Source organism: Dipteris shenzhenensis, chromosome 22 (assembly GCF_047967505.1).
Source record: "Dipteris shenzhenensis isolate YYH24624 ecotype China chromosome 22, Dip_SZ_1.0, whole genome shotgun sequence".
Lineage (NCBI taxonomy): Eukaryota > Viridiplantae > Streptophyta > Polypodiopsida > Gleicheniales > Dipteridaceae > Dipteris > Dipteris shenzhenensis.
The window spans coordinates 21,833,038-21,842,339 of record NC_141617.1 but is presented as its reverse complement, the minus strand read 5'-3'; positions in this window follow the sequence as shown (position 1 = coordinate 21,842,339).

Below are 9,302 nucleotides of genomic sequence, written 5' to 3'. Positions count from 1 at the left end.
CGATGGAAAGTAATGGGTCTCCAAATCTTGAGAATATTCTTATCTCCCCCTTTTGGGACGAGACAAATGAGACTAGTACACAAAGGCTGCCCAAATCCCTAGTTGACGAGTCTCTGAGAAGGTGAATAAGAGTTGAGGTCTAATGATATCCAACAAAGTCTTGAAAAAGAGTGGAGACAAATCGTCATCACCTGGGCATCTATCCTTGGGAAGCTCACGTAATGCATCAGTAATCTCTTGAAGAGTGAGTGGACAATCAAGCATGTGCTACATCCTAATCTTTGGAACATGCCTTCAAATTTCCTCTCTCGTGTTGGCAATCTCAATGGTCATTGGCTCTTTTGTATAAAGACTCTAGTAGAAATTGGAATTGATCTCCACAAGATGGTGAGGATCTGCTTGTAATACTCCTGCATCATTTGCAAGTCTCTATAGCCGTCATAGGAATATCTCTGTCCAATTTCGCTGAACAAGTTTTTTGAGCATTTGTCACCCTTATGTATCCAAAATGTCTGTTGGGACCAATATCAGAAGTGAGCTCTCCTACCCTGGAACTCCTCTAGTCTCCCTGTGTTGTGGCGAACCAACCTCTTAGAAAAGAGAGTTCAAGAAGCTATATGCCAAGCCATGTTGTTTGGCAACCTCAACCCTCTCTAATTTCTCTTTGTCTCTGTGTTTTTCTTTCTCTTGTTTTACTTTTGCCTAGCAAGCATCGTTGACTGTTGCTAATGCCCGCTCCAACTAGGCTAGCCATCCGTGCTCCTGTGGCTTGTCCTATGATAACACGATTTCTCGAAGAATTTGCACAAATTCCATGTCCTAAAACCAGAAATCCCGTGCTACCCAATCTAGCCATGGGAAGAACCTACATCATGTTTCAAAAGAATGAATCTTGGCCGAATACCACCATGTCATCCTCCACCCTGGTCCCATTGACCAACATAGAATTTGCCTAATCTGGCTAGGAATAGAGAGCCATGAGAAGCCCCAGTCTAAGAGAGCTATAAACTGTCCTAAAAGTGAGTAATTATCCAACCAAGATGCATCATGAAGTCCATCATGGAGCAAAAAGCGGTCTCAATCAATCCTCTCTCTATCAGATAAGCCTCCTTCTCTCTGGCCAATCTTATCTTTAGAGAAGTCAATCATTTTGACATCTCCTCCAACAATCCAAGCGTTAGCCCGAGGATGACTCTTTGACTTGCCACAAAAAAATTCGTTTGAGCCGTAGTGCGGTGGGAGCATACACATTGAGAACACTAACAGATGTACTCTCAATCTGGATGATAATATAAATTGCCCTACTCTCTAGTAGTATACCCTTCTGAATGATGGTAGAAGCCCATCTAGCTAATACTGCTTTGCAGACTCCCACCTTAGTGCCATTGGCTAGCTCTAAATAGTTCTACTTTGGCCCTGGAGAAGTACTTGTATTTGTCAATTTTGGCATGTGATAATTTATCCTCCTGAATGGGCACACGATTAGGGGAAGATATGCAATCTTGGTACTCCCATCTTGTGACTTCCTGTATCAACAATATATCGATAGTCGTTCAAGCCCCTCACATTTCATGAAATGTTGGATAGTCTAGACATGAAATGGAAGTTTGGGGGGGGGGGGGGGGAAGGGGGGGGCAACTACATGCATATCCGTTGGTGAAGGGGATGACTATAGAACTTTCCTGACTAAAGCCACACCTGAGTAAACTATTGTACAATGGCATCCTCAAGTGGGATGGTGCACTATCGTGTAGCAAGATCTTGGATATCATACCAACATGCACACGTTGGTCCAAAGGAATGTCATCATGGACCATGAAAATAATAAAAATAATGCAGTCCGAATCTTGGCCAAAGTACCCTTTGTTGACATATGTGCACTTGGGATCCAACGAGACAAGTAACTGCGGATGTCTGTGTCCTATGCATGTTCTATCTAGCAATGAAAACCATATGCCACTCCCATGTGAGTAGAAGCCACTTGAAGTGGAGTGAAAAATGTAGCGGAGCGTGAGACTTGGCGTATGTAGCGAATCTCCAACCTTTGCCAAAACAAGTCGTGCAATGGACCGGATCTCTACAACAAGCATTTACCTTTTCCAACATTGACTATGACTATGAGTATGACTCTATCTCTATCTTTGTTTGTATCTCTATCTCTGTCTCTGTCTCTCTTTCCATCTGCTGTCTTGTTGGCACTATGGTCGCCCTAGAGAGCGTTGACCTTTGAAGGCTCCAGAGGAGCTAGAGGTCCCAGAACAGGTGGAGGCCCGGGAGGTGCTAAAGGCTCAGTGGGGACTCAGGGATGATAAGATGAGAGAGTAAGGGGTGCATGTGTGCCGCCACGACCAGCATGAGGGTATTTGCTTGGCAATCCGTGATAAAATGTCCTCTTCTATGGCAGAAGAGACATTAATCTAGAAGATCCTTGTATAATAACCCTATGTTGAACCTGGAATTCATCATGTGAGAATAAGACGTCACATTAGGAAGCGGGTGTGGCAATGGATAACACGAAGTAAGCCTAATCCTAGTGCAGCTAGGGAGGGATCGAGGGGGTGGGCAAAAGTGTGAAGGAAGGCAGGAAGGGGGATGCCCTTGTAGGAGGGAAGGAGGGGGTAGGCGAGGGAGGTGGGGGCTGTAGAGAGGGAGGGGGGTTGCTGAAATAAGCCAACGGAGAGAAATCGCCATAGAGGACTTCAAATCGCCAAAGGGACAAGAGGAAGGACGGAGGTTTGAAAGGATTGGAGATGCTAAATATAGCAGGGAGATGCTAAATTTAGGAGAGAAGATGCTAAACTTAGCATACTTTTCTCGGAGTGGCTAGGGAGGGTAGCCCTAAAAATAGCAAGGTGACATGGGGGATTTTGTAAGAGAGAGTTGTGGAGTGGGACAGAGAAGGTTTTTGTAAGAGAGAGGTGAAAGTGTGACCAAGGGTGGAAAGAGGAGGCATTGAGCATGTCGTGCTAAAATTAGTAAGGTGACTGAGGGTGAAAGGAGAAAAATGTGGTAAGATAGAGGTGGAAAGTGTGACATGTAGAGAGGTGGGGGTGTGACAAAGGGTGGAAAGAGAAAGGAACATGTAAGAGAGAAGGTGGAGTGATAGGGGTGGAAAGAGAAGGTGTTTATAAGAGAGAGACATGGGGTGGAAAGAGAAGATAAAGAGAAGATGAAGTAAGCCTAATCCTAGTGACACATATATCTATAAGTGACTTGGCATAGATAGTAACACACCCGTCGCCGCCAAAGGAATGGTTATGCTTGGCATGTGGCCATATGCTCTACCACCCCGGGGCATGAATTGATCTCATTCGATAATTTGAGAAAATTAATCTACATCGGGGAGGTAAGAAAGTTTTTTCGCCAAGGCCACAAATGAATGACTCTATTGCTAATACTGTAGGGATGAGATCCTTAGTACTCTATTATACCCGCTTAAGGTTTGTAACCCAAACGAGAAATAGCCACTGTCTAATAGCATAAAAACTATGACATTGACACCCAAAGCCCCCATGTTGTTGTACATCCAATTTCCTTGCTTGTAGGAAACAAATAAGGTGAGTCAATCTAAATCCCCCAATCTTGGATTTGATACTTTTGAGGTCCGATGTTTGCTCTAGTGATGATGTGCAATAGATAAATGCTAGAGTTGTATGTTATTATCATTGTATGTGCATCGGTTTAATGTCAACATGTATGTCTTCATGGTGTATATGTTCATGTTTTTATCAAATATCTAAGTGTTTGCATTAATGGGTTGCTTCAATGAGGTCGCTTCAATGGGTTTTCTCCAATGGGTTCCCTCAATGGTCTTCTCCAATGGGTTCCTTCAATGGATTTGTAGCTTGCTTCAATAGGTTGCTTTGATGCATATTGTATTATAAGTTTAATACCTTATGTAGACAATTGAATATTAATAACTCAAGAGTCAAGACATATTATGCTAATTTCTCAAAAAATATATAGGAAGCATACATTCAAATATTCAAAGATGCTCAGTTTACATGACTCATGAACTAGCGCAGCAACAAATTGCCAGGTCCCAAAGCCATATACAATGATGGTGAGCACTCAAAAGATGAAAAAGTGGGAACAACCTACTTGCTTGCATGGTTTGTATGAAGCTAAGTAAACCTTTTTGGTATAAAATTTAGTAGTATATGCATCAAAACCTATCTAACGAATGGGACATAATCATTACTATCCACTAGAAATGCCTCCATTAGAATAGTTTGGTGTGAAAGATGGTGAGATAAAACTATCTCTATGTCCTTGCAATGCATCTCTTTGCACCATGGACTCCTGCCGCAAGCACACGTTCATGTTGTTCAAGCTTCTCAACTCTACCTATAGGGCCATGATAGTGTTCATTTGTCGTTCATTTGTCATTGAGCTTACAAACGATAGATATTGTCAAAGCAAGCTTCTTTTTCATCACAAAGCTTCTCCACTCACTCTTCCAATGTCTCTCGTCCTCCCACCATTGCATTTGATGGCATATTTTGTATCACTCCAACATCTATTCAAGGCTTCTTGAACTTTTTGCTATACAATGAGAAGTCTACATGCAGAAGCAACTTGTTTGCCAAGTACAAAGGCAAATTTCCCTGGTGGGACTCTTTGCCATCTACATCAATGCATATGTCATGTGAGCAATTGCACTCCATCCATCCCTCTTTTCCCCCCTCCCAGCAGTAGTAATTTCTCACCCTCAGGACATCATAAGTTGAGACAATGGATAGTCACGCCATTCTTATCGATCAACTTGAGGAAGTCGAGGTCCTCACAATTTGAAAGCCAGAAGGTTGGATTTAGAGATAATGTGTGCCAGAAGGTTGGATTTAGAGATAATGTGTGCAATACAATATATTTGGTATTGAACACATGCTACATTAATACATCTATCTCTTTAATTATTGATAATAATAAGAGTATTTGTTTAAAATGTAAGTTCTAAGTTTTAACTTTCAAAACATTTATCTAATTTGTCAAAAGATTTCAAACTTACTCGAGTTTCACAAATCATCAAGGCTCCTATGTTATGTAAGAGCTAAAAAAATACTACGATTGAGGTGATATTTTTACTCAGCATAGTTGACCCTGTCAAGCATTATAAGTAGGAGGTTTAAAACCTGCCCCATACCCTTGATTAATTCCATGCATGTTGCATGTCTACATTATCAACTCATTATCAACCTTACTCAATGGATAACTGGAATGCCAAATAAATTGATCAAGAATGTGTTGGGCCATCTCCAAGTGCCATATTTGGATACTCCCTATGAATTATGATTGACTCATGCTCTTAATTCTGCTCCCAGTAAAATAACTCTAGTTCTACAACACTAGGTAGATATAGGTATTTTTTGATTCTCCAATTATTGAGGCATGCTTGTGCCAATACAATTGAAATGGGACTTGTAGGGGTAGCCTCACTCCTTGTGCCAAACTCTCAAGAAAAGTTTGATCTTAATAGATCGATGCACAAGATGGATTTTAAACAAACACCATTGAATCAAAAAAATAAACTAACGACTAGGAGCCCTCCATGAAATTTCAAATTTTCATTTATGGTGGTTATAGGGGGAAAATCTCTAAAAATCATTTTGTCCACCAATGACGAGGAGGAAAATTTCCAAAATTTTTATGACTTCAAATATGCTCTAATGTGAGACCGTTGCAACAATTGAATAATTTCCTCGATCCAAGTTCAAACACAAAAATTATGGGTCTCTAAATATACCTTGCCATAGGTAGTCATGTGTATGCAGTGAAGTGTGCCTCCGTGGGACGGACTCCCAACTCTACTCAGACCACTCCTGTATGTGCTCTGAGTCCAAGTCCAACTTTTGAGTGCATGCGTGTGCATGCTCAATAACCAAGCATTGATAAAAGCTAGTGTTTGCAAGTCATTAGGAAAAATCAAAGCTCAATTTGGGGCCTTTTAGCATAGAAGGTAAATAGGCCTTTGCCAATCAAAGGAGGGCCAACATAACATTGGAAAAAATAAAAAAAAAGAGAAAATAAGAAAGATTGTTGAGTTTGCATTCAATAAGAATACATGAGCTACTTTATTATATTTGATATCAGATGCAAAATTTGGTGTTTTTGACATCATTAGCAGATCTGGAGTGGGCCAAAACCCTTGGAATAACTTTTGAAATGTTGAAAACGGACAACCGGAGGACCAGAAAAGGCAAAAAGGCCCAAAAAACCAACTGTGCAGAAGAATGTGATTTGACAGCTTAAGTACCACCCAACCTATCAAATCATATTCTTTTGCAAGGTTGGTTTTTTGGGCCTTTTTAGTCTTTTTTGAGCCTCCGGCTGTTCATTTTCAGTATTTCAAAAGTCATTTTAGGGGTTTTGGCTTGCTCCGGATGCACAAATGAGGTCCAAAACACCAATTTATCACCCTATGTCAAGTATAATAAAGTAGCTCATGTATCCTCATTGAATGCACGTTTACCTTGAATACGTACTTTGTCAATTTGATTTTTGATATTATTCACTTTTAGAGCAAAAAAGAGAAAAATATAGCAATTTCTCTTAGGGCCCCAAAATGAGCTTAAATTTTTGCTAATGCTTGTGTCAAATTTGGATTCTAGCATTATTCAAGAATAATGGATAGCATATTTCAATATGTTTCCATAATTGCAGAAAGTGGAGGAGATCTTAACTTGGAATACAAACATGACTATTGACATTGAGGTAATATGTTAGTATCTTATCCATTCGCGAGGCTTATTAATGACGCTATTAGATTCTAAGAAGCTCAATGTTCTCAATATCACTGCCCAGGGAAGGACCCTATCCTAGAGACAATCAATCTGACAACATCGTGGGTGTTTCTTAGACTCCTCATTACAAATACGACTATTGACATTCAGGTAATATATTAATAAAAATTTCATTCATGACACTTCTTCATGATGCTACGCGATGCTATGACTATCAATGCTCTCAATCTCGATGCACAAGGAAGGGACCATTCTCTTGACTTATAACTTTTTGGGGAAGAAAGCGCACCGCATCCCCACCCACAGTATCTGTGGTTATAATAACATATTATATATTACCATACAAATATTATTTCATACAAATTTGCTTGTTTTCAATATAAAATCTTACAATACTTGGCTCTTTTGATGCATGTCGTCGATTCCAAGGAGAGAAAAAGCCAAGTTGGGTGCAAGGTCGAAGGATAACAACACCTTTATTCATATAGTTAAAGTCTATGCCACAATATTATAAACACTACAATAAGCTCTACAAGACACGGGCATCTTTTCGGCACTATCTATCGATGCTTTGTGGGCGTGGGCATGAAGATCGTCGGTATGGTTGGTGGGCGTGGAAGGTGTCGGTATAGATGTCCAAATATCAATCGGTATGGTAATCGATATATATGTAGGTATAGGGGTTGGTATATACTGACCCCTATACCGACATTCATATCAACTACTACCAACCCTTCCACCGACACTTTTACTGATGCTTGCAGCGAATTTTGGGTACAATTTTCTAGACTAATGCTTTTACAGAACGTTATTTCCAAGGGTCCCAAAATAATTTTGGACCACAAGTTTGCTCATTTGAAAGATAAAAAATATAAGAATATGTATACTAAACTTGAGATCAAAACACTCATATATTGATAGTGAACTTAACATACAAACTAATGTACAAAATGTCACTATAATGTGAGGGCCAAATTACACATAGGAAGTCTCATCGATGCCAAAATAATAAATCAGTAGCATTTACATCGATGGCTTTGTCTTAAGCCAAGTCTTGAATGCCAAATATGTCTATCTCAAGGTTTACATACAATTGATAACCTACATCATCATCCCCTATTGTATGTCTACCTAAGACTTGATCCTCTAGTTCACCGGCCTCTAGTTCTCCCTCTTCTTCTCCAAATTTGTAATCTCCACCGTCCTCCATTATAGTGTCATTATTTTCACCTTCTTCGTGGCTCATATCGTCATCTTCATCCTCCTCCCTCGATCCATTGATATCATTGTTTTGATCTTCTGCTGGCATCTTTGTATCCACATTCCTATCTTCAAAAATATGTTTGCTTTGAGGAGCAACTTGGACCACGTACCACCATCTTGGATCCAAATGATCCAGAAGAAATACCACCTATGTTGAATGTACAAATTATATTCATTGATGCTTAAGTAAAAAACAATATATATGTGAACATCTTCCAACATTTGTTTGAAAATGAAGATATTAGCTTTTAATCAATTCATTAGTATGTATGTGTTCACAATGCTCTCTGGTAGAACAAAAGTATCACTTTCATCAGTCTAGGGTAAGGTGGAGTCAATGGCAAAGAAACCACTACTATCTCTCTTGACTGTAGCATTGGGACCATTATAGATAGTTCTTCACTATTTGACATCTAAGAATGAAAATACTAAGTCATCTAAAATCAACTTCATAGATGTCACGTATGGTCCCACAATAATCTAACTTTGAGGAGATAAATTGGTATCTGAAGCACTTGCTTGACTATCTTGTACAAAGCTAGCCATGACTCCACAATCATATGTGACTCTCCTTGAATCGATGCGTTCCACACAAAAATGCCATCCATGTGACTTCAATGCACTGTACTTTTTGTACTACAAAAAAACATGATTAAAACAATGAGGATGTATTTTGTAGCAGAAGGATACAAGTTGACCTTCACGTGCAGGATGATCAAGTGGAAGATATTGAGCATGACCTTCATAAACCATCTTCCTCATATGGAGTGTCGTGCATTCAAACTAGGGCCACAAATAGGACAAGCATGGTACCCTTGTGTTTTAAATCCTACATATATGCATGCACAAATAGGTCATTAGACATGCATAGATCACACCATAATAAAGCATAAAGGTATCAATAGGCATGCAAAAGCACGTATCTACGCACTCCCCAGATATTGGATAGTCATGCATGGTCCACTTCAAAATTTCCTTGATGAAAATGTCTGCAGTTTGCCTCGGGTCTGGGGTGCCAACTCCCTTTAGTGACAAAAACCTATCAAAATATTGAGTATGAGATGAATTTAAAAATATTCCATGAGTAGAAATTAGTCAAATCAACATGGTTGTGTTCTACACTAAAAGAGCTTCAAATATGTCTCTACACCTTGAAATTTAGGTAACACATGAAAAAATTACATTAATTTGAAAGGAGATGGGTTTTCATATTTTAGTGTATTTTTTGTTCCCCCCCCCTCATCCAAAAGATCCCCTCCCTTGGGCCTCACAGATTATGAAAAATATGTACAAATCTTA